Source organism: Branchiostoma lanceolatum, chromosome 5 (genome assembly GCF_035083965.1).
Source record: "Branchiostoma lanceolatum isolate klBraLanc5 chromosome 5, klBraLanc5.hap2, whole genome shotgun sequence".
Classification (NCBI taxonomy): Eukaryota; Metazoa; Chordata; class Leptocardii; order Amphioxiformes; family Branchiostomatidae; genus Branchiostoma; species Branchiostoma lanceolatum.
Genome location: NC_089726.1, coordinates 24,045,279 through 24,071,452, shown reverse-complemented (window position 1 = coordinate 24,071,452; position 26,174 = coordinate 24,045,279). Strand labels below are relative to the sequence as shown.

Below are 26,174 nucleotides of genomic sequence, written 5' to 3'. Positions count from 1 at the left end.
ACTAGTTTTATCTTTACGTGAATGTTGATATGGTGCTTTGTCTGCCACATTAGATACACGAAAGCTAGAGATGAAGCTGACCAATTTCTGTTTAAACAACCAAAAGTCTTATCTTCGTAGTATGTATTGCCAAATGTGCATAGATACACCGAAAAAAACACAACGCTCTTAAAAAACACTCATCGTATCTGAGCTCATTACAAAATATTAAATAATGTACACTGAGCCTGAATAGCCACAGAGGGGTATTGTTTTGACACAGTTTGTCAGATTCGGTAATTCCCCATTAACTTAGAAACCCTCTCTTTTTCGATCTAACAGTTGGATTCTATTTTTAGATTTTCAATGCTACAACTCTAGTGACAAAAAAAAGGTGGTTGCCTTTGAAAGTTCAGTCTCTTGAGACTTAAGTCTAGTTCTCCTAAGATATCCCCTTTTTATATCCGCATATATAAATGAATCGTGTATCTAATGTTGCACTGAGCGTTCTGTGTCTTTGTCTGAGAGAAAAACAGACGATTCACTACAACGTGTAATACTTAAATATTTCATACCACAAATGGTCGTCTCAGGAACATATTTTGTTGATTTCGTTTGATTTATTTCGTTCTCTTCCATTATCAAAATGCGTACTTATCTCTTGTTTCGAATTCTTTTTAATGAGACGAAATTCAATTATAGGATCATAAACAGCATAACAGAATTTTTAAAAAAGGCATACAATGTTGAACATGTCTTTCTATGCACTTAAACCCATGCACGTTTCGGGTTTGCAAATGAAGCGTGTTCATTTTATTCTTCTGTTACTTTCGTAAAATCTATACTCTCATGATCAATACTTTATGTAGGTCCCACTTTCTATGTTTGGCTTGCGCAACTACCGCAAGGCTAGTACGACATTGTTGATAACATTTCCATGAATCTTGCGTACGTAGCTACTGCGTTAAATACTACATTTCATGTCTGTAGTAGTGAACGAAACACAAGCACAGTACCATTGTATGTGATGCAAGTAGCTTTGCTACGCTAAAATCTGATTACAGTGAGCTCAATTCAGGGAAAACAAAATACAGATTTGAATCAGGTACCTTTTTTGGTTTTACAGTGTCGTTCAACTCGAACTTGACCGATGTCTGCCATAAGATTTCGACTTCAATTTGGTGAATTTCCTCTTCTCTTCATTTCTCCTTTTGTTTGTTGTCTTAACCCTATTCAAACACGAGGGGGCCTTTGAGGCCCACACCAACATTCGTGCCGTATAACTCCTGAACCGCCTGTGCTAGAGCCACCTAACTTAATGGCTTCTGCTAAAATCTTCTTGGCAACAATGTCATAATACTTAGGTAAGTTCATGATTTTTCGTGTTGCCATGGCAATGAGTTTCTGAAAGGCATATGTTCAGGTTTTCTTGCTAATCATTGTCATCTCTGTCGGTAATGCTCGAGATGACAAAAATTAATTTCAATATATGTTATGATGGAGACCCAAATATAGGTCAATTTTTTTGTGGCACGGGTCGTCAGCTTGTTTGCGAACATAATTATACAGTCAAGTGTTTTTGTGTCCACCTAAGGTAAAGACAAACTGGTACTTACAACTAAGGATATCTAAGATGTATAGTTGGGATTCTGTGCAATAATTGTCTAAACTTCTGTCACAGCAAAAAGTTTGTCCATAATTGCCTGCTTAATATATTCATCAGATGTGAAGAAACGTTGTTTATCCGAGGTGGCCTTCACTCAATGACAGGGACAGCTCTTTTGTGCCATTGGAAACTGCGACCTAGGATGATTTATTAGCGTCTGGCTCCAAGCGTGTGATTAAAGCGACCTCGCTGTAGGCGGAACTCTCTCTTTTCTGGCAAGAACAAAAGCCATATGTCCTTTGTCGGCGTCATGGCGCCAGGTGTGTAATTAGAGAAATCTTATCGGACAAAGGACGACCTATTCTGCCGTGAGAAACAGCCACCTGTGCTGATTTGTCGGCGTGATGAAAGACATCTTGTCAGATGATGGACGTTCTTTTGTGCCACGGAGAATTGATTGGTAGATGTGCCCTCGACAACATGTTGCGCGTTTGTACTTAGCAAAACATAGGTACTTACTAATAGTATTTTGCGTATCTCTTTTTGTAGTTTACAGGTCATGCCACACGCGCTCTATAGGTGATCGGTGCTATCGTGAAATGCCAATGTGCACACACCTTTCCTCAAGGATAAATTATCATAATCACAGTATTATTCAGACAGTTGGTGTGACCCCATTTTAAACCTTTGGACACTTTGTCTTAAAATTTCATTCCTGTTTGAAACCTACTGATATCATCTTATGGAAGAATACGTTTTATTTCAATTTCTTGAGTAGATTTTTGAACATAAAGCAATGTGACTATGTCAGTCATTTTGTGAGCAGATAACTTAGGTATTCTTAATGCTTGAATAACGTGGCATACTTTTAGGACGGTCGGTTGCATAAACGCTAAAGGTCACCAACTGTCACTTTATAGTAGTCTTTCTGCACATTGTCACCTAACAAACTGTTGCGCTTGTTTCACAGTTTGGAATACCTTTTTTTGAGGTGAGTTGTTCTCCTACAATTCGATTAGAGTAAAACGCAAAATCACAAATATAGTCTGTACCGAGATACGTAGGTATCTTCAAAGTATCTAATAATGTGAGCGTATTAAGGCTGCGCTAAATGTAGCTAGATTTTTCCAGTGTTCTGCTTGTTCGATTTACAATGATAAAGTAAACCTGGGGACACTTGTACTCTGCTTTGTTGATTTTTAGATGATGAGTTACGTTTCAACAATCCATAACGGTACCGCTTCGTTCATTTACGATGTTGAGCTTATTCTGAACGATATATACAGACGAACAAATATAAGTAACAACAGGGGGGGTGTACTAAGTTAAACCAAATTACATTTGATCAGATTGGATGGAAACACCGGATTGTCAACGGTAGGCTACCATTGATTTTTCATTTTCACAGTTCTAAGAAGAGCATTCGAACATGACTGTAACATTTCTTTATTGTAAAAATCAGCGGGTTAAAACTAGTTTCATACAAATTTACAAGCAATGGTAAACAGGTTTGATAAGAGGTCATTTAAAGTAAATGTATCCAAATGAACGTAGTTTTCTTGCTTGGTCGATTTCCGATGACGGGCTAATCTGGAAATACTTGTACTATGACTGTTTCTTCTTTTTTTTTATTTAAGATGATGACTGTTACACGGTTTATAACGGTAACCGATTCACTTATTTACAATTTTGAGCTACGTTTTAAAGATTTATACCAATAAACACAATTGCGTAACAACAGTAGGGGCAGGGGGTCAATGATGTCCTAACCTAATCATATGTGATAAGATTGGATGGAAACACCGGATTGTTAATAAGCTACCATTCTTTTTTCATAGTCACAGTTCTAAGAAGGACATTATGAAATGGCTATAACATCTTTAGACTGTAAAAATCAGTGGGGTTAAACCTATCTGATCCAATTTGCAATGAAAGATAAACAGGTGAAATAAGAGGTGATAAGTTGCTAACTTAAAAAGCCTATAAAGTCAAAAGTATCACCGTCATTTCTTTGAAGTAGATTTTGTAAACATCGCTACACATTGCGACATATACTGTGGTGATCTAGTCTCCCTTTATAGTAATTATAATGCTTACTTGCTTACTCATAATAACAGTTATCATTATATATTTTCAATGTGTTGATCTACACAACTAAGAATGACACAATACGATAAAAAGTTTTAAAGCAGGTGCGTCTGCAGGGAAACTTGTATGTAGCTTTTTCTGGGAACACCTCCTATTTACTTGTTCAAATTGGTTATAGTCTTGATTACCGATAGAAAGATGATAAGAACGTTCTTCAAATAATACATAGGAAGTAATAACGATGTAATAATGATTAAATAATGAAATAAATAAAGATAGATATTGAACAAATGACGTGATTACTTGAAACGAGTGTGGCTTACGAGATTGATTCTAATGACACTTTTAGACATAAGAAAACACAAGGGGTGTAGTGTGTTTGTCTAAACTGTGATTCATCTTTTATTAACGGGTGACTGCAAAGGTTGTGCGAACAAGAGAAATCTTGAGTTACTTCTTTGTCGGGTATGATTGTTAGGTAAAAGTTAATCATGATTTACAAAATAAAGTCGGTGGTCTTTTAAAGTTAATATGTTACTACCCCGCTCCCTTAAAATTGTCTTTAGATGTTTATTGATGGTTTATTTGCTTAAAAAATTGTTCTTATTTTACACGATTTCTGATTTTCAAATTAAGCATTGAAGAAACTTCTGCCAGATCATTGATGTTAATCAATAATGGTAGAGGGCCCAAACGTTGTCCCTAGTGTAATAAATATTTAACATATCTAGAGCAGATTTGGTTCCATTCAGAGTCACCTATCATTTTCTGTTATTCAGGTAATTTAGAGCCATTTAGATGTAATGAATGACGGTTACAGCGTTAAAATATTGATAGTATGGTATTATTTATTAAAAAGTCTAAATAAGTCTCATTTCTATCTGATATTGTTTTTGACAATGGCTGTAGATACTCTGTCTACTAGTTGCGATATGCAGTGTGTGTGGGAACACGAAAACTCGAAAATGCCTAGCTGGATTGTACGTCACTAGAACTGCATTTGGAACTGCAGGAGCCGTCTTTGTTTGAAAATTTGAAGGGGAATAACTCAAGAAGGTATTGACAGATCGTAGATATATTTGTTGTGTAGATAGCTTGAGTGTTGATTGACATGATCGAATGCTAATTATGCTAGTTGGTAGCTACTTTTCATACCTAATGAGGTAACTTTATAAATAAGTTGGATTCCATTATAGGACTTTCAAACAAGTGACAATCGAAACAGAGAATAGATATCAATTATGCGAAATTGCGAATAAATACCTAATTCACAAAATCACTGGAAAATATTTCCTTCCAAGTCACCACAAGGGTTTTACATGATATTTGTAATTAGTTTAAATAAATTTGAATAAAAGAATATCTAGGTCGCAATGATTCTATTTTTTTCCAAAAAATTCAATACAAGTTTTGGAATTAATTTGAATCTAATTAGATGATTTAGAAACATTTTGAAAGAGACTGCACAAAAATATCTTTATTTAGAATAATTTGCAAATATCTAAAATTATGTGATTCTTCTGAATTTCAAAATAAAGAGAAATATAGACAAGGCTTGGATTGGGGTGATTGCCCCCATAAAATTAGGTGCTAATCCAGCCATATTGTCTACCTCTGTGTATTTTTATATGTCACTGCTGGAAACTGTTAGGTCTTTTGTGCAAGCCATCTAGGCATGGTGCCCAAGCATGATGTGTGAATTGCTTTTTTACAGCCCATTGACACATTTATACAATGTTACAAATAATTGTAAAAAAATGGTAGAAAATAGTAGAATGCTGTAACCATTATTTAGAAACTATTAGAAATATCATATTATATTAATATTTTCAAAGTTTAACACAACCAGGCAAATAATTATAAAGTACAAATGACAGTCATAATATTTCCAAAGTCTGAAATCTCCTAGGAAAATAATAACAAAGAATTAAAAAAACAGTTGTAAATTATGACAATAACAACCCTTGCGATGACTCGGAATGGACTCTACTATAAAGCCATTATGGTAAATGATGGGGATACGGCATGAGGAAGTAGATGTTGACATTATCAAACATAGATGGCATTTACATCATTTATAAGGATATGCTACAATTGCCTTCAAAAAATCATGAAGATCCATCAAAGGTTTCTCGAGTTATGCTCGTGACATACATACAGACCCACCTAACAGCTGGAGTAACGGAAAACATAATCTTCTCGTCGAAGATAATGACAAATCTCTGATAGAAACTGTACATTTTGTGAGAATATCACAATTCAGACTTTTGTGTCAGCCAGTTTGTTCCAATAAAGATTGAATTGAATTGACTTGCGTGGTATTGCACACGTTGGAGTTCCCTAGAGGCTGCAACACTTATATTACTAAAGAGAATGGAGGCATATTCCAGCTTAGGCCGAACCAGATCGACTTGCACGGTAAATCATTGATGTCATTTATATATATCAGGAATAACAGAGGGCCCAGGATGCTTCCTTGTTGCACGCCCGCGTACGTGTACCCCCAAGACGTAACAATCATACGGCCTCCTACATTTATATAATCACCAAGAAGCGAGAGGGAGTCGAAAATACTAGAGTATACTAAATGTTTATATATACACATGGATATGTACATGGTTGGTAACATGTAACCTTTGCTAAAAAACCCAATGGGGCAAAACTGTACAATAAAGATCTCCATTCATTATAGAGCAACACTGATTATAACCACACGCTGCTGGCGTCAAGTGAGGTGGAGAGTTTATGAAACCTTTTGTACAGCTGGATTATCTGGAATCTCTTTTTCAAGAAAAGAAAAGAAAATACAATTTGATGCAACACCATGCATCATATAAATTATAAATTTAACTCATTAGTAAAATTAATGGTCAACAGGGATGCATAGGACATATGCCTATAAAATTTAATGCACTCATTAAGACCAATTCCAATACGTTTTAATGCTTTCTCTATTTCTGACAAAAAAATGTAAATTTTGGACACTTTACCACTTTGGACCAAATGACTTGAAAGTTCGTACCGAAAAACACATGTTCACAAAACCTCATTTACACCTTTTGCGTTCACTACGTACCTGAAATGATTTATTTTTGGATTTTGGGCAATTCATTCAAAAATGTATATTTTGGGCTCCTATGAAACCCACTGACCTGCCATTAGGTATGGCGATGCCAGCATAGTATACAATCCACTTTTATAACACGGCTAGATTGTATCAGTTAGGAGTCTTTGTCATATTGTAGCCAGACGGGCACATACAGGATGGGGCCGGTATTGGGCTGGTGGACAACAGTCATCTCTTAAAAAAACGGATAACACCCCGACTTGTGCCCCCAGCCTATAAATCATAGTAAAATGCTTCGTCTATACCCGTTTGACAGGTTTCACGCATCATTAATATTCAGGAATGTTGGTAGGTAGATATTGTTTGGGTGGATGAAAAGTACGAAAGCCTGTAGCGACACATCTGGGACACATCTCGGAGGCATGCGTGGAGACATCTCGGAGGCAGCGCGCGGTGGCGTTAATCCCACTTTCTCTGGTTTCTTAATAAAGTCAGTCTTTTTTAATGGTTTCAGAAAGTCTTTTTTACGGCGGCAAGGCTTGAGCAGTTATGTTTATGAACTTTCCCAAACTCCAGTTGAACTTTGCAATCTTTGTCTGATCCCCAGCGTGGTGAACAAAGAGGGCCGCCTGGGTCCCATCGTTCGAACCAGGAGTTCGAAACTGAATTACATCAAATTTGACCATTTTTATTAAGTCATTTTCTTGTAATGAATGAATGAAGACCTTTATTGTACATTCGTGCCCCAAAGGGCTAGATACAGGTCGTTTAACATAGACCTAACTAACACGTAAGTGACATACACAGTTAAATAAATACAGTACATAGCCAAACATAACGTTACGTGGTAAACGAAAGTGATAAGCAAAGCTAATCCAGTACAGTCAACTTCTTCTCGCTTCTTTGTACATGTGTAGATTTATGAACAGATAATGTTTCTTGTACAAGGGTTGTCTAGGCGCAACAAAATAAGAAATTATCCGTTGCGTTTAGATATTCAAAGTATGGGAATTTCTCATTTATATGTCTGAAAATAAAACCCTCCGTCTTTAGGTACTTGATTGTTATCACGTCAGTTATCATATTGTTTTTGTAGCCGATCCCACGCAGCTTCTCATGTATACCAAGAAAGGGGTTTTGTGAACAACCTGCTTAATAACACAGCAAGATTCCTGTATCAGTTAGGAAAACTAGTATTTGTCCAATTTCAGCACAGGCATGATGGGGCCGGTATTGGGTGTAAAGCTGTGGCTAGACTTTTCAATCTCCGGCTTGTGCCCCCAGCTAATGAAATACAGTAAAATGGCCTCGAGAATACCCGCTTTGACAGGGATCACGCATCATTAATATTCAGGAATGTTGTTAGGTAGATCGTGTTGGGGTTGATGGAAAGAGCTTTCCAGTACTACGTTAGACCACTCGGTTCGGTTATGGTAAGGTTGTTCCTTCGTTGGATAGTTTTTCCCACCCCATACTCCAATTAATGACGATATCTATCGTTTTTGCTGTAGTACCACCCTTTCCACCAACCCATTATGTTGATCGTAATTTTCCCCAATTCGCGATCGTTCCCTGTCTATCTATACATTAAAAACTGTAGTTGATACGGTCTATGCGTTACGGAATATTCAGAATGAGGACATGTGGAGACTAGGAGCTTTTTCTTCAGTGATAGGAATACTTATGTAGTAGTAGTTCACTGTTTTCTGCTGCTGCAGTAGTTGAAACATCCTGCAGCCGCAATCAGTTTTCCTTTAGTCCCTTCCACTTTGTCCGATTCGCTGCGAGCTTCCTTAGCTCCCGTAAGTTTGTTTCTGACCGCAACGGTCCTTGACCTCTTTCCTTTAGGTCTGCCCTCAGTAGGCTCAGTAAGTTTTTGCAGTGTCTTCCTTTTCTGTAACTATATCTGTTGCATCCTATCAGGGCAAAGTCTAAAGCCTGTTGTGCAGGTGTGTCAGTCGGCATTCTCAGAATGTGTCCGAACATAGACCACCTGGCGTCTTTCACTTTTGTTGACAGCGGGCTTGCGTTATGTGACTCAGGGAAAGTCGATTATTCTGCCCAGGTAAGTACAGTATTCATGATAAACAAAATAACGCCACATACCCAGGAGTCGAGGCAACAGTAAACTTAGATCAACCATTTCTACACTTACCTAGCCTGAATCGATTGTCTTATTTTTTTTGGTTTATTGCGATACCGTTTTAGAATAGTCGTCTTAAAGGGTTAAACGCTAATACATACAAATACAGAAATATATACAGAGCAAGATTAAAAGAAAATGTATACATAATCATAATATATATATATATACAAATTGCTAGCTTAATTCACGAATAACTGGTGAATGACTGGTTAATAGAACTGTAGTTTTTTGTTTTGTTTCATGGCTGACAAGTATTCCTTAAAAAAGTTAAAAGTACTGAGAGCAAACCTTTCTCTTACCGTGGGCACCTCATATCTGTATCCATATGTATAACAGGTGTGTCTATTGCACATTTCAACAACATTCTACAGGCTCTAATATTCTGCACCACTTGTAGCTTATGAATGTTCAAATCCGACATATCTTGATATTTGGTATGCGGGAAGGTCTTTCAGTTAAAAGTTAACTCATTTAAAAATGGGGCCAAAATAACGAGGCGCGGAATTACAGTCAGCGTTTTTTAGTTTGCTTTGTACTGATACAGACAAATAGAGAAAAATCTTGGACTCCATATGGGTTACATTATGACTTAAAAGTTAAGAAAGCGTCTGATAGGTCAAATGCAATCCAAGTATACGGTTTTCTTGATATTCTTTTGTTTATGCTGGCTGATGTTCTTTGTATATCGAAACGTGTATAGAACAACAAGTATAAGTAAAATAGGAACATTTGGCTGATAGAGTCAATACCATGTCTTCAAGAGGATTTTCAGATAATAAGTTGGAACATGTAGGAACAAATGATGAATCTATGTTGCAACATTTTCGAAAGGAATACAAATTTATAACACTTTGGGTCTTGCGGTGACAGGTTATGTCAGACGAGTAGGGGTCCCCTCTACGCAGTACATCGATGACAGGCATGCGGGGCAGTTGGTAACACCAGGTCAGGATGTACTGGCAGATGATGCCACTTGTTTTAGGAGGGCGGAGCAGGCCATCTTTTTGTTGGCTACAATGTTAGTCAGGTTGGGGATGTTCCCTCGCCCGCAGGGTGATCTCCATGCGCTTTAGAATGGGACCTGTGGGCATGAGAGATTAGGTGGTAATTGGCACATAGTATAGAGTTTTCTAGTGGCTTTCTCCTATATTCCCTGCTTCTCCTGTATTCTCCTGCATTCTCCTATATTATCCTGCTTTTCCTACATTCTCCTGCATTCTACCGCTTTCGCCTGCATTCTCCTGCCTTCTCCTATATTCTCCTGCTTGCTGCTGCATTCTCCTGCTTTGTACTATATTCTCCTGCATTTTCCTATATTCTCCTGGTATCTCCTGGTTTCTCCTAGTTACTCCAATATTCTTCTGGTTTCTCCTCTATTCTCCTGGTTTATTCTATATTCTACTGGTTTCTACAATATTCTCCTGGTTTATCCTATATTATCCTGCTTTGTACTATATTCTCCTGGTTTCTCCTATATTCTCCTGCATACTTCAAGATTCTCCTCCATTCTCCTATATTCTCCTGCATTCTCCTATATTCTCCTGGTTTCTCCTGGTTTCTCCTGCTTTCGCAAGTGTTGGTCCAGACCACAGAATTGTAGTTGCCAGGGTAAGACTGAGTCTGCGTGAGAAGAAAACGGAGCCAAGGAAAGGGCAATATGACTGGAACCTGTTCAAGAACAGCAGAGTCTTACAAGAACAGTACACGGTCGAGGTACATAATAGGTTTTAACCGCTACAGGAACTTCAGGAATCTGCTACAGGCAGGTATGAGAGGTTCATCAAAACAAACACAGGAGGCTGCAGAGAAGGTGGTCCCACTAAAGAAGATGATAAGAAAGACAAGGCATTCAGAGGACCCGAGGGTGGCAAAGGCTAGACACGAGCTGAATAACACGTATGATCAATACAAGGAGAACACAACCGAAGTGAACAGACAAGAGTATAGCCAGGCCAAAAAGAAGTTAAAAGCAGCCTATATTACTGTGAAAGAGGAAGAACTCAGCAGCAAGATCGGAGAAGTGGAGAAGGCCCATCTGAACTGCAAGCATTGACAGAGCTGGAAACTCATTAACGACATCACTGATAGAAAGACAACTAGGAAGGGACAGCTGGAAGGAAGTACACAGGAAGAAAGGATGGAGAACTGGTACAACCACTTCAAAAATCTCCTTGGAGATCCCCCTAGCATCACCGATGAAGACGAGGAAATTCCTACTGTATTCGAGGAGCTTGACATCAAGGAGGGCCCGTTCGAACAAGAGGAATATGAAGAGGCTAATAAAACTCTGGTTGAAGGAAAGGCTAGGGCAGGGGTGCCAAAGCATACATACGAATTTTACGGAATACATACGAATTTTACGGAATACATACAAATTTTACGGAATACATACGAATTTTACGGAATACATACGAATTTTACGGAATACATACGATCCATTTTTAGAAACATACGATCCTTACGGAATACATACGATCCATTAAGTAGATACATACGATCCGTACGGAATACATACGATCCATTACGTGGAATACATACGATCCTTACAAAGTGCATACAATGTTGAACATGTCTTTTGACAATCCTCGGAATACACTAAAACTCATGCGGATTTCGGGTTTGCAAATGAAGCGTCTTCATTTACTTCTTCTGTCACTTTCGTAAAATCTATACTTTCAATACTGTATGTAGGTCCCACTTTCTATGTTTGGCTTGCGCAGCTACCCCAAGGCTAGTACGACATTGTTGATAACATTTCCATGAATCTTGCGTACGTAGCTACTGCGATACATACTGGTAAACAGTGCTCTTGACGGGCGACAGACTTTTTGTCTGTAGTAGTGAACGAAACACTAGCACCGTACCATTGTATGTGATGCAAATAGCATTGCTACGATAAAATATGATTACAGTGAGCTCAATTCAGGGGAAAACAAAATACAGATTTGAATCAGGTAGCTTTTTTTTGTTTTTACAGTGTCGTTCAATTCGAACTTGACCGATGTCTGCCATGAGATTTCGACTTCAATTTGGTACATTTTCTTCATTTCTCCTTTTGTATGTTGTCTTAACCCTATTAAAACCGGAGGGGTCTTTGAGGCCCGCACCAACTTTCGTGTCGTTTAACTCCTGAACTGCCTGTGCTAGAGCCGCCTAACTTAATGGCTTCTGCTAAAATCTTCTTGGCAACAATGTCATAATACTTACGTAAGTTCATGATTTTTCGTGTTGCCATGGCAATGAGTTTCTGAAAGGCATATGTTCAGGTTTTCTGGCTAATCATTGTCATCTCTGTCGGTAATGCTCGAGATGACACAGGATAATTTCAATATATGTCATGATGGAGACCCATATGTAGGTCATTTTTTTGTGGAATTTGTCGTCAGCTTGTTTGCGAACATAATTTGACAATCAAGTGTTCTTGTGTCCACCTAAGGTAAAAACAAACTGGTACTTACAACTAAGGATATCTAAGATGTATAGTTGGGATTCTGTGCAATAATTGACTAAACCTTTGTCAGCAAGGAGTTTGTCTATAATTGCCTGCTTAACGTATCCATTAGATGTGAAGAAACGTTGTTTATCCGAGCTGGCCTTCATTTAATGACAGGGACAGGGATATTTTGTGTCATTGGAAACTGCGACCTGGGATGATTTATTAGCGTCTGGCTCCAAGCGTGTGATTAAAGCGACCTCGCCGTAGGCGGAACTCTCTGTTTTCTGGCAAGAACAAAAGCCATATGTCCTTCGTCGGCGTCATGGCGCCAGGTGTATAATTAAAGAGATCTTAGCAGACAAAGGACGACCTATTCTGCCGTGAGAAACAGCCACCTGTGCTGATTTGTAAGCGTGATTAAAGATATCTTATCAGATGATGGACGTTCTTTTGTGCCACGGAGAACTGATTGGTAGATGTTCCCTCCATAACATGTTGCGCGTTTGTACTTAGCAAAACATAGGTAGTAATGGAAATAGTATTTTGCGTATCTCTTTCTGTAGTTTACAGCTCATGCCACACGCGCTCTGTAGGTGATCGGTGCTATCGCGAAATGTCAATGTGCACACACCTTTCCTCAAGGATAAATTATCATAATCACAGTATTATTCAGACAGTTGGTGTGACCCCATTTTAAACCTTTGGACACTTTGTCTTAAAATTTCAAGCCCATTTGAAACCTACTGATGTCATCTTATGGAAGAATACGTTTTATTTCCTTTTCTCGACTAGGTTTTTGAACACAAAGCAATGTGACTATGTCAGCCATTTTGTGAGAAGTTAACTTAGGTATTCTTAATGCTTGAATAACGTGGCATACTTTTAGGACGGTCGGTTGCATAAACGCTAAAGGTCACCATCTGTCACTTTTCAGTAGTCTTTCTGCACATCGTCACGTAACAAACTGTTGCGCTTGTTTCACAGTTTGGAATACCTTTTTTTTGAGGTGAGTTGTTATCCTACAATTTGATTAGAGCAAATCGCAAAATCACAAATATAGTCTTCACCGAGATACGTAGGTATCTTTAAAGTTTCGAATAGTGTGAGCGAAAAAGGGCATGCGCTAAATGTACCTAGATTTTTCAAGTGTTCTGCTTGTTCAATTTACAATGTTGAACTAAATCTGGGGACACTTGTACTCTGCTTTGTTGTTTTTGAGATGATGAGTTACGCTTCAACAATCCATAACGGTACCGCTTCGTTCATTAACGATGTTGAGCTAATTCTGTACGATATATACAGATGAACACAAATAAGTAACAACAGGGGGGTTTAAGATGTACTAACCAAGTTACATTTAATTCAGATTCGCTGGAAACACCGGATTGTCAACGGAAAGCTACCATTGATGTTTCATAGTCACAGTTCTAAGAAGAGCATTCGAACATGACTCGACTGTAACATTTCTTTATTGTAGATATCAGCGGGTTAAAATTAGTTTCATACAAGTTTTCAAGCAAGGGTTAACAGGTTAGATAAGAGGTCATTTAAAGTAAATGTATCTAAATGAACGTAGATTTTTATCAGTCTTGCTTGGTCGATTTCCGATGAGGAACGTATCTGGAAATACTTGTACTCTGACTGCTTTTTCATTTATTATGATGAGTTACGGTTGAACGGTTTACAACGTTAGCCAATTAGCTCATTTACAATTTTGAACTACGTTTGAAAGATTTATACCAATAAACACAATTGCGTAACAACAGTAGGGGTACGGGGTCAATGATGTCCTGACCTAATCATATTTGATCAGATTGGATGGAAACACTGGATTATTAACGGTAAGCTACCGTTCATTTTTTCATAGTCACAGTTCTCAGAAGGACATTATAAAATGGCTATAAAATATATAGATAGTCAAGTAAGTCATAGGAAATTGGCTATAGTCAAGTAATTCATAGGAAGTAATAACGATGTATTAAGGATGATCAAATAATGAAATAAATAAAGATAAATACTGAACAAATGACGCAATTACTTGAAACAAGTTTAGCTTACGAGATTGGTTTCAATGACACTTTTAGACATAAGAAAATAGAAGGGGTGTAGTTCTACAGACTTTTTAAGATTGTGACTCTATTTTAATTAACGGAAGACTGCAAAGGTTGTGCGAAAAAGAGAAATATGGAGTAACCTCTTTGTCGGGTATAATGATTGGGTAGAAGTTAATAATAATTTACAAAATAAAGTCGGGTGGTCTTTTCAAGTTAACATGTTACTACTCCACTCCCTAAAATTTGCCTTAAGATATTCATTGATGGTTTATTTGCTTAAAAGTATGCTCCTATTTTACACGATTTCTGATTAGCAAATTAAGCATTGAAGAAACTTCTGCCAGATCAATCGATGTTAATCAATAATGGTAGAGGGCCCAAACGTTGTCCCTGGTGTAATAAACATTTAACATATCTAGAGCAGATTTGGTTCCATTCAGAGTCACACTTGTTTTTCTGTTATTCGGGTAATTTAAAGCCAGTTAGATGCATTGACGGTGACAGCGTTGAAATATTGATGGTATGGTATTATTTTCTACATCAAAAGGTCTAAATAAGTCTAATTCCTATCTGATATTGTTTTTTGACAATGGCTTTGGATACTCTGTCTACTAGTTGCCGTAAGGTGAGAGAAGTTCGTACACCCTTGTGCAAACATTGATACCTTCGCCGAGAAGGTTATGTTTTTTTCAGCGTTCGTGTGTGTTGTGTGTGTTGTGTGTGTGTGTGTTTACGTGTGTGTTTACGTGTGTGTGTGTGTATGTACGTGTGTTTGTGTGTGTTTGCGTGTGTATGTGTTTACGTGTGTGTGTGAACACGAAAACTCGAGAATGTCTTGCTGGATTGTAAGTCATTGGAACTGCATTTGGAACTGCTGGAGCCGATTTTGTTTGAAATTTTGAAAGGGAATAAGAAGATATTGACAGATCGTTATGATATTTGGTGTGTAGACAGCTTGAGTGGTGATTGACAAGATAATATGCTAATTATGCTTATCGCTAGCTACTTTTCATACTGGAATCTGGGAAACGTACATTTACATACAGGGGGCAGAGAACTGGAATACACTACCGGTATATGTTAAAAATGCTTCATCCATACAATCATTCAAAACACTGTGCAAAAGAATTGTGTGACCCCTGACCTCCAATCCTTACGACCTGTCACGATATGGACTATGAGTTTGGATATGATTTTGTAATGACGCACAAATATGTTATGTAAATATCAGTGTATATATGTGTATCTAGGGCCTCCCTGAAAATCAGTGCCAAGCCACTGAGGGAGCTACCCTAGTAAAAGAATACAGAAATAAAAGAATACAGAAACAAATAAAATAAAATACCTGATGGGGTAAGTTTATAGATTAGTTGGATTCAATTATAGGACTTTGAAACACGTGACATATTTAACAGAGAGGAGAGTAATATCGATAGATATCAATTATGCGAAATTGCGAATGAATACCTTAATTACATAAAGCCATTATGGTAAATGATGGGGATATAATTTTTGCAGCATTTGGAAGTAGATGTAGACATTATCAAACATAGATGACATTTACATCATTTATAAGGGTATGCTACAATTACCTTCTTTGCTAAGCTTAGACTTTCATACTTATATATTTGGGTAGAGAAGATGATCAACTGACATAATCCATGCAAATGAGGTTCTAATTTGCATAATATATTGACAGCGTTTATGATATGCCACTGGAAAAGGCAATACATCAGTCGGCGAAGGTATGGGGCCGTGGAACTCTGGTTGTCCTTTGTATAGAAAATAATAAGTGTTACAATATTTATTCATTCAAGCCGGCAAAAATAAACTTGAATTCTATTGAAGAAAAATACTTAACACCTCATTGCCAACTGACTTTTTAAAACTTTTTTTTTAGAACATATAGTTCAAGCAAGCATATTTTATACTGTTACGTAAAGCTGCTAAACAGTGCCAATTGGTCTGTTCAGCTTCTTTATTCTAGGAAGTTTTAAATATTCAAATAGAGAACTGACACTGTTTAACAGTTTAAGAGCAATTTTAGAAATATACATTTTTATATAAAAGTTTTCTGACATATAACCATGTAAAAAAGAGAACAAAATGTATTTTCAAACATAGCTGAAATTGGTTACATACACTTTGTATCTTGAGTGTTTTTTTTAGATGTGTTTTAGGGGTTTCTTCTTTCGGGCTTAATTTCAGCATTGTCGCGATGCATTTTTCTTGGACGTCCAGGAAGGGATGATTAAAAGTTGTAAAAATCCACATCGTAAACCGTAATTGTTGAACAGTTCAGACTTTTTTTAGTTATCGACAAAATATGCATTGTGAACCGAAAGTTTGTAAAGGAATTTTTGTTTGAATATATATTTAAAATATTTAAAAGTGGAATTAGATATTTTGAACATTTTAATTACTTAACTAAAGGTCATGATAAACGCGTCGTTGTTCAAGTTATTCGATGGAGCACTTTCATAGAAACCCTTTTTAAAAATGTTTTACATTTTTTGTGCTCTACTGAGGTTCTAAAACTACAAACTTGTTTAAAGGAAATGAATTAAAAAGAAGGAACATTCTAACGTAATAACTTTGTCAAACTTGTCAAATTTCCCTTTCGTTAATTGCTAGAAAATATAGAAAAAAAAAACACACTCACCATGACTTAGAAGAGTTGATAATGCCAGTAGTTTCGTCATGCATGTATGTTATCACTTTGTCCCGACATCAAAGTTGGGACGGCCGCGGGCCTCACAGCGCACCTAGGGTAATTTGTAAATTGAAGTGTTCAGCTTCATTTCCGAAAATAGATTCATCAGGTTGGTAGAATATAGGATATAGGAGATTCTTCTCACACAACCATATGATCTCACCTGCTAACGTTTCGGTGTCTGTCAGACGTCTTCTTCAGAGCTTCTGACCTACATCGGCTACTTATAGCGGTGAGAAGCAGTACTCCAGTCAGAAGCTCTGAAGAAGGTGTCTGGCAGACATCGAAAAGTCAGCAGTTGAGATCACATGGTTGTGTAAAAAGAATCTCCTATATCCTGTTCAGCTTCATCATTTAAAAAATGGCAAAGCAACCTACGACAGGTACACTAAAGCTAACAACATCGACCCATCAGCCGAAGAAAACATCGAGCTCGGAGAAAATCTACTAGATCACTTAGTGTAGCAAGAAAAGGAACGTTGGCGAGAAACCATTGATGGTTTGGATATGACACACAATGGTAAAAAGGCTTGGAAGACAATCAAAAACTGAATTCTGACCAGGAGCCAGATCAACGCACTGCTGCAGTGACCCAGAAACAAGTGGCAAAACAGTTGCTAGACAACGGAAAACACCACAACAAGGAACATGGCTACATCAAAAGGATGAAAGAAGTAATAAGACGCGTCCTTGAAGAAAGCGATGAAATCTTTTCCCCTTTCTCCCGCGACTATCCTGAAACACCTAAAAACCAACAAAGCATCAGGACTTGATGGTATTAGTGCAGAGATGATCAGACACTTCGGTGACAAGGCCTTAGACTGGTTACAATAGATTTTCAACAACTGCACCGAGGCTACTCATGTCTCCAAGATGTGGCCACGTGCAACGGTGGTAGCTCTACTGAAACCCAACAAGGACTCTGAGTCACCTAAAAGGTACCAACCAATATCACTCATCTGCATACTCGTTAAGTTGTATGAGCGATAATTGTCCACATCCAGCCCACTACTGAGGATCAACTAACCAGTGATAAGTCTGAACTCAGAAAAGGGCGGTCGTGCTCCGGACAAGTACTAAACCTCACACAGTTCATCGAAGATGGCCTTGAGACCAGTCTTTGGGTACTTTGCCTGTTGCTAGAACTATGTGATAAATATTTAGGGGATACATTCTGTGGATGCTGAGCCCCCTGCCTTGATTTGTTCTGCTGTTATGTTGTCAATCCCTGGAACTTTCGTTGTCTTTAGTTTCCCAATGACCTCTTCCACTTCCACTCTGCTGAAAGGGTTCGTCGTTGATTGTATCAAGTCTGTATCCGCTGGCATTATTACTGGAGGGTTTGCAGGGATAGGTCTGTTTAAGACTGAAGAAAAATTTTCAGCCCACCTCTTTTTGTGGCTATGTTAGTCTGTCAGTAGGTTTCCATCTTTATCCTTCACTGGTTGCAGCTGTTTCTTGTACATGAAAGAGTCTTAATTTTCTCGTATACAACCCAAGTGTTACCAGCCTTAGCTGCCTTTTTGCGTCGACAGCTCGTCATGCCAGTTCTGCCTGTCTCTTTTAGCAAGGTTTCTCATTTTCTTTGCTTGTGCTAAATATCTCTAATGATTAGCACGCATGTTCCGGTTGCAAGCTGCTTCCTTGAGAGTCTTTTTCTCTTCTCTGGCCTCCCACGCCTCTGTATTCAATGTTTATTTGGTTTCTTGAGTTTTTCTAATTTTTGTTGTTGTTGAAAATTTGTTTACTGCATCCCTATACAGGCAGTACGCTTCCTCTATTTCGGTATCCGGTGTTACACCCGCCATGTAGTTTGTCAGTTCTTCCTGGTATGCCTTATTTGTTGCATTACAACACTTTAACTTGTCGAAGTTGTACAGTATGTTTTCCATCTGTTGTTTGAATCTAACAATAACTGTCAATATCTGCACCTCTGTAAACCCGACAGTTGCTGATACTTTGCCTCTGTCCAGCTGCTATGCAAATGTCGTCAATTTGATGAGTTTTCTTCCTATCAGGGGACATGTTCTTATGTGAATGTCAAGGTTTCTAAACCAGGTACTCGTTATGCCAAGTTGATAAGTGCTGCACAGACCGATGAGCCTTTCACCATTGTCATTCTGGGTACCGACCACCTCTGTCCTCATCACAGATAGATGAGAAGCCTGTATGGTTGGCCCCCACCTAGGCAGTATAGTCTCCGAGCAGCAGTACAGTGTCATGGCCGGGGACACGTTCTAGTAAACTCTACAGTTGGTTGTAAAACATGTCTTTTTCAGAGTCCTCAGTGTCTTCTGTAGGTTCATAGACAATGGGTATTGAGGCATTTTCATGTACTGATCTAAAGCGGGCTCTAATAATTCTGGCATTAAGAGGCTCCCATTCATCAAGAGATGCAGTTGCTTGCTTGGACAGAAGTAAGCCCACACCCTGTCTATGTATGCCATCATCTCTTCCCGAAAGTAGTAGTGTTTTTCCTCCCTCTATCCTTCTCTTGTCATTCACCAGAAGATGTGTCTCGCTTACGCTTTTCCACTTTTGCTGTATGGTGCCATGTTCGGACCTTCCATGTTGCGACTCTCATCTGCGATTTCGCCGACGGAATACTTACTATTTCCTCTGTGTACCAGTCATGGCTATGTGGCTAAGTCCGGGGTATGCTGTATGCCAGCTGCTAGTCCTTCGCCGCAAGCTTGGAAATCAGGACAGTTGGACCAACTCCGCCCTCTCAGCACTTTCACAATGACGATTCAGTCACTTTGAAATTCACACAAAAACACGGGTTGGGATTGACTAGAAAACCCAACGCCGCTAGTGATTTGTAGGCCTTGGATCACGCATGAGAAGAAAGGGATAAAATGAAAAAAACATTGTCGAACTCAAAATAAACAAGAGTTCCGCGACCTCATATCTCCATGAACGATTCTATTTATGCAAATGACTTACACATTTACATAACATCTGCTTAATCATAAACACCTTTATCTTACTTACACATGTTGCAGTATTAACACTCCTATAATTTTCCAATTTGATGAATTAATTATGCAAATAAGGAATTTATTTGCATGATTGGTATCTGTTGATGCTCCACTTTTCATAAACTACATGTTACATCTATTTGAGTCTTATAATGGAAAACACTTCAAATATAGATTTTCCTCATTAGCTATGCAAACAAAGTCCCAATAAGCATAATCTGCACTTCATTGTGTATATCTCTGTCTATGCTACCTGCATACTAAATATCATGCAAATCCGTTGTTCCTTTGTTCAGTTATTTTCCTTAGAAGATTTTCACGATAACGCCCATGCAGTTCCAGAGCAAGCTGCTAGGAGGCCTAACCCTACACCACTTATTTATTACATCACAAACTATCTGCCACCTAAAAATCAAGACCACAGCACGTCCAGGTCAAAATATACAAAAATTGAAGTTCTGCTGCAGTACCAAGGTCACATTCCAGGGGGCCAAAAATCGACCTTAAGAGCAGCTGTCTGTAAAAACCAAGCATAAGGTGGCCAAGTTCAAAAAATGAAATTTTCTTAGATTTTGTGTGGTGGTAGGGTCTTGGCCCAAACCTACAAAAATGGGAAAGTTTTTGGTCGGAGGTTACCAGTTGCCATGGTAACGGCCATTTTTCAAAATGGCGGATTTTCGCCTTGTGAAGGCCTCTCTCTCGCTCAAAATGGACCATCTTTGGCCTACTGTAACTCGCACAAATTAATAGAAATATTACTGCCTCTAACATATTATATTATCCATATCTTAACAAGAAAAACCATGTTAAGTGTTGCTCGAAATGTTTTTGCAGTGAGATGAAACAAACGTTTAAAGATGACCTGTTTTTGTGAAATTTCAAAATTGACAAAACGCCAATTTTTTTGACGTTTTTAGCAAGCAATACCTCCTTAAAGGGCAGTTCAAATTTGTTGATTTTTGGCACAGCTCTAGTTTAGACCTTTATGAATATCATATTAAAAAATAAGTCTGGGTTCTCAATGGGGCGGGCCACAGTGACCCGGAGACTAAGCCATTGTTTCCATTGTAGCAGAATTTCAACTACAGAATTGAAGGTGAAATAAACATGTGCAACTTGGTGATTGAGATAAGAATGACTTTTCTTGACCTTTTTATGGTGCAAGAAACCTGCCTGGCACTTAGAAAAGTATTTTGTAACAGTTGACTGTTGGTTGCCATGGCAACGGTCATCTTTGTTGTTAATGATGGATTTTCACATGGTTGTATTAGGACCTGCTGATTGCACTAGAGATATGGACATAGCTTTTATATTTCCATATAGCATGGTTTTCAGCGTTTCATAGACCAAAAGTTCAAGATCAAGCATTAAGATTAAGAGGGTGTACTAGGGGGTTATCAGAACCAATGAAATCAGAATTTTCATCTTGCTAAATTTTAGTCATTTTTAAGGGGCTTTTTCTTCCATCATGGGCAAAGTTGATGAATGCATGGCACATAGAAAAGTATTATGTAACAGTTGACTGCTGGTTGCCATGGCAACGGCCATCTTTGTTCTTAATGGTGGATGTTCACATTGTTGTAGGAGGAAAACATCCATAGCTTTGTTACATATGTAAAGAAAATGAATTTTGACGTTTTTTCATCTTACAAAGAATCCTACCTATTACTTAGGAAAGTAGGTTTCTTCATTGTAACAGTCTTTCAAAGGTTCCAAATTGGTTCAAAATTTGTTCTTACTCAGGATTGGCAAGTTGGAAATTGAGATGATAATATGATTTTTTCTAATCCTTTATGCTGCAAGGAACCTACCTGGCACTTGTATTTTTTGTAACAGTTGATTGCTGGTTGCCATGGCAACGGCCATTCTTTTATTTTCTATCTTTACTGGTTTTCCAAAATGAATTACCAATACAACTACTAACAGAATATGGACATACATGGGTCACAACAAAAGCCAAATAAAAACTGGGACAATGTGTATATGTGCAGCACACAATGCATACACTTACAGAAAATCATAGCTTCCCTTAATACCCTTATAAATATTAATTCTAATTTGCCTCCAAACAATATTTTTTAAGTATATGATTACATATCATTATTTCCTTACATCTATATTATTATATAATAATGTGAAACGGCCATACTTAATGACGGATATTCACAAGGTAAATGTCATAGTTATGCGCACAGTAAAGTATTTGACCTTCTGCAACACCCACTGACAAAAAAGGGAGTAGTAGGACGCTATGCATCTGATATGATACATCCAGATGCGGAGACAGTTGCTTTTAAGATTGTTTATACAATTTGAAAATTATAATGGGTAGACCATCATAAAATTGAAGACGAAGTAGTACTTTTAACCAATAGCTCACTAAAACAAAGTTAATGAACTGGGCTTAAGAGGGGCGTTGTATTTTTGTCAGGGACTATACTTTGATTTGACTATTTATGCTAATAAAGTTAAGATTTCTTTCTATAAAATTATTCTATATATACTGCATACTTTTTTTATGCATTCTGTCACAATGAATTCGAGGGACACGGCCTGGCGAAACAAAAAAACTGTATATCAGATATCCGAGTACCTCAGTGATTAGTGCCTTCAGAATTTTTTACATGTATCGTATCAACAATAAACATTTTTTTTTACTATTTTAGAAACTAAAAGCCACTGATTTAAGAAAAGCCTAAAATTCTATTTCAGCTATAGGTTGACCTACAGTTACAAGTTGTAGGTCAAAATTAGGACAGATACCTGAGAAAGTATTCATCTACGGAGAATTCGGGAAAACTATCCAAAGATTAAACTAAAATGTGTCTACAATATTCTCCAGTACAGTGGATGTACGTAGGAGGTCAATCTTAATATAGGTAACAGAAGTGTTCCGCAATGCACCTTCTGCGCCCTCTATACCCCTGGTATGTGGAGTCCTGATAACCCCAATGCATGCGGACCCTTTGTCTTTATGTACCACATAGTGAATACACAAAATGATTGAGTAAGTAACTTACTGATTGATGTCTTAGAGAACAAATATCAAGAATGTGTAAAACAGCTTTATTCCATACCAAGTTTCCCTATAAACCCCATGTAGTGCCCTAAGTAACATTTTTAATTGTTGTAAGCATTTCATGGCATCTATCCGTGGTTTTCACACAGCGACACAAAGATGGCCATAGCTCACACCGTAGTGAGACGTGATTACCTCACTTATTTCGTATCAGTCCCAAAACACGAAAAATACACATAAATACCCTTAAGTCACGGCTCCTGTTATACGTGTCTCAATAAAACAATGTTAGTTGTTGACTCAATGTTTCTCTGGTAAAACCATTTATCAACATTGCCAATGATGGAAGCCCCTTAAAAATGACTAAAATTTAGCAAGATGAAAATTCTGATTTCATTGGTTCTGATAACCCCCTAGTACACCCTCTTAATCTTAATGCTTGATCTTGAACTTTTGGTCTATGAAACGTTAAAAGCCATGCTATATGGAAATATAAAAGTTATGTCCATATCTCTAGTGCAATCAGCAGGTAGCTATAGGGATGTTTTCCTAATACAACCATGTGAAAATCCATCATTAACAACAAAGATGACCGTTGCCATGGCAACCAACAGTCAACTGTTACAAAATACTTTTCTAAGTGCCAGGCAGGTTTCTTGCACCATAAAAACGTTCAAGAAAATTCATTCTTATCTCAATCACCAAGTTGCACATGTTTATTTCACCTTCAATTCTGTAGTTGAAATTCTGCTACAATGGTAACAATGGCTTAGTCTCCGGGTCACTGTGGCCCGCCCCATTGAGAACCCAGACTTATTTTTTAATATGATATTTATAAAGGTCTAAACTAGAGCTGTGCCAAAAATCAACAAATTTGAACTGCCCTTAAAGGAGGTATTGCTTGCTAAAAACGTCAAAAAAATTGGCGTTTTGTCAATTTTGAAATTTCACAAAAACAGGTCATCTTTAAACGTTTGTTTCATCTCACTGCAGAAACATTTCGAGCAACACTTAACATGGTTTTTCTTGTTAAGATATGGATAATATAATATGTTAGAGGCAGCAACATTTCTATTAATTTGTGCGAGTTACAGTAGGCCAAAGATGGTCCATTTTGAGCGAGAGAGAGGCCTTCACAAGGCGAAAATCCGCTATTTTGAAAAATGGCCGTTACCATGGCAACTGGTAACCTCCGACCAAAAACTTTCCCATTTTTGTAGATTTGGGCCAAGACCCTACCACCACACAAAATCTAAGAAAATTTCATTTTTTGAACTTGGCCACTTTTTCCTCATTTTGCTTGGTTTTTACAGACAGCTGCTCTTAAATTTCGGCTTCACAACACCCGCTTACATACCAAATATTATCTTAATCAATCCAGATGTTCTTGAGTTATGCTGACTACAATAGTCCGGAAACACACACAGACACACAGACAGACACACAGACACGCCAAAAACAATATCTCCATTTTTCATGGAGATAACAAACTGGGGTGGGAGGTGGATACGGTAAAAGATTGCCAAGACTTGCTCTATCTACAGAAATAAACACAAAAGAGAACATATAATACACTTTAAGCCCTGCCTAGAATAAAAATGCCATGTATTTTGGCCTGAAGAAGCTTTTTACTTCAAGGATTAAGATGGATTCAAAATAGCTCTCAGCAAGAACTTAAACCTATGTCCACCATCCACTGGTGTGATCTCTGAATTCATGGAAAACATGGGATTCGTGAGAAATCTAGAAAATCATGTAGAAACCTGTAGAATCGGTGCGAAATCTGGAGATTCAGAAAAAAAACACGGAGATCCATGAAACAACATAATGACAAACTATTGAGAATCACAGAGAAAGCTAAACAATTATAGAAAGATGAGGAGAATCTTGGATGAACCTGGATAATATTTGCTAAACGTAGAGGCTGATGGAAAAATCTTGACAATTATCTTAGGAACATTTATTAGCATGCCAATTATATAAGCTGGGGGTAGATAGCCATCCTAGTATTTGGTACTTCGAGTATGAGACGTAGCTTTAAGGATATGTTATTGTTGTGATTTTCGTGGAGACCTCTATGAGCAGAAAGGAAGTGATCCATAGTGAAGGACGAGGCAATGATTCCTCAGTCCATGGGGGTGATGGACTGGGCACAGACCCGAATGTCCGTGGTGAAGGACGAGGCAATGATTCCTCAGTCCCTGGGGGTGATGGACAGGGCACAGACCCGAATGTCCGTGGTGAAGGACGAGGCAATACTTGTGATTCCTCAGTCCATGGGGGTGATGGACAGGGCACAGACCCGAATGTCCGTGGTGAAGGACGAGGCAATGATTGTGATTCCTCAGTCCATGGGGGTGATGGACTGGGCACAGACCCGAATGTCCGTGGTGAAGGACGAGGCAATGATTCCTCAGTCCATGGGGGTGATGGACAGGGCACAGACCCGAATGTCCGTGGTGAAGGACGAGGCAATGATTCCTCAGTCCATGGGGGTGATGGACTGGGCACAGACCCGAATGTCCGTGGTGAAGGACGAGGCAATGATTTCTCAGTCCCTGGGGGTGATGGACTGGGCACAGACCCGAATGTCCGTGGTGAAGGACGAGGCAATGATTCCTCAGTCCATGGGGGTGATGGACAGGGCACAGACCCGAATGTCCATGGTGAAGGACGAGGCAATGATTGTGATTCCTCAGTCCATGGGGGTGATGGACTGAGCACAGACCCGAATGTCCGTGGTGAAGGACGAGGCAATGATTCCTCAGTCCATGGGGGTGATGGACTGGGCACAGACCCGAATGTCCGTGGTGAAGGACGAGGCAATGATTCCTCTGTCCATGGGGGTGATGGACTGGGCACAGACCCGAATGTCCGTGGTGAAGGACGAGGCAATGATTCCTCAGTCCATGGGGGTGATGGACTGGGCACAGACCCGAATGTCCGTGGTGAAGGACGAGGCAATGATTCCTCTGTCCATGGGGGTGATGGACTGGGCACAGACCCGAATGTCCGTGGTGAAGGATTAGGCAATGATTCCTCTGTCCCTGGGGGTGATGGACTGGGCACAGACCCGAATGTCCGT

The 26,174-nt window shown here is 38.5% G+C and overlaps 1 protein-coding gene and 1 long non-coding RNA gene across 2 annotated transcripts in view; one reads left to right on the top strand and one right to left on the bottom strand.

Moving 5' to 3' along the window:
• Positions 1 to 2,081: 2,081 nt before the first annotated feature.
• LOC136435789 (uncharacterized) overlaps positions 2,082 to 26,174 on the top strand; it is a 123,356-nt gene continuing 99,263 nt past the window's right edge. The window contains exons 1-3 of the transcript XR_010755912.1: positions 2,082 to 2,096; positions 2,556 to 2,576; positions 8,107 to 8,121. The gene's annotated coding sequence lies outside the window, so the exon portion shown is untranslated. The remainder of the gene's footprint in view (positions 2,097 to 2,555; positions 2,577 to 8,106; positions 8,122 to 26,174) is intronic.
• On the bottom strand, positions 6,248 to 18,910 carry LOC136435791 (uncharacterized). The gene is made up of 2 exons (XR_010755913.1): positions 17,039 to 18,910; positions 6,248 to 9,967 (listed from the first exon to the last, which is right to left on the bottom strand). It is a non-coding gene; the product is annotated as an uncharacterized lncRNA (long non-coding RNA).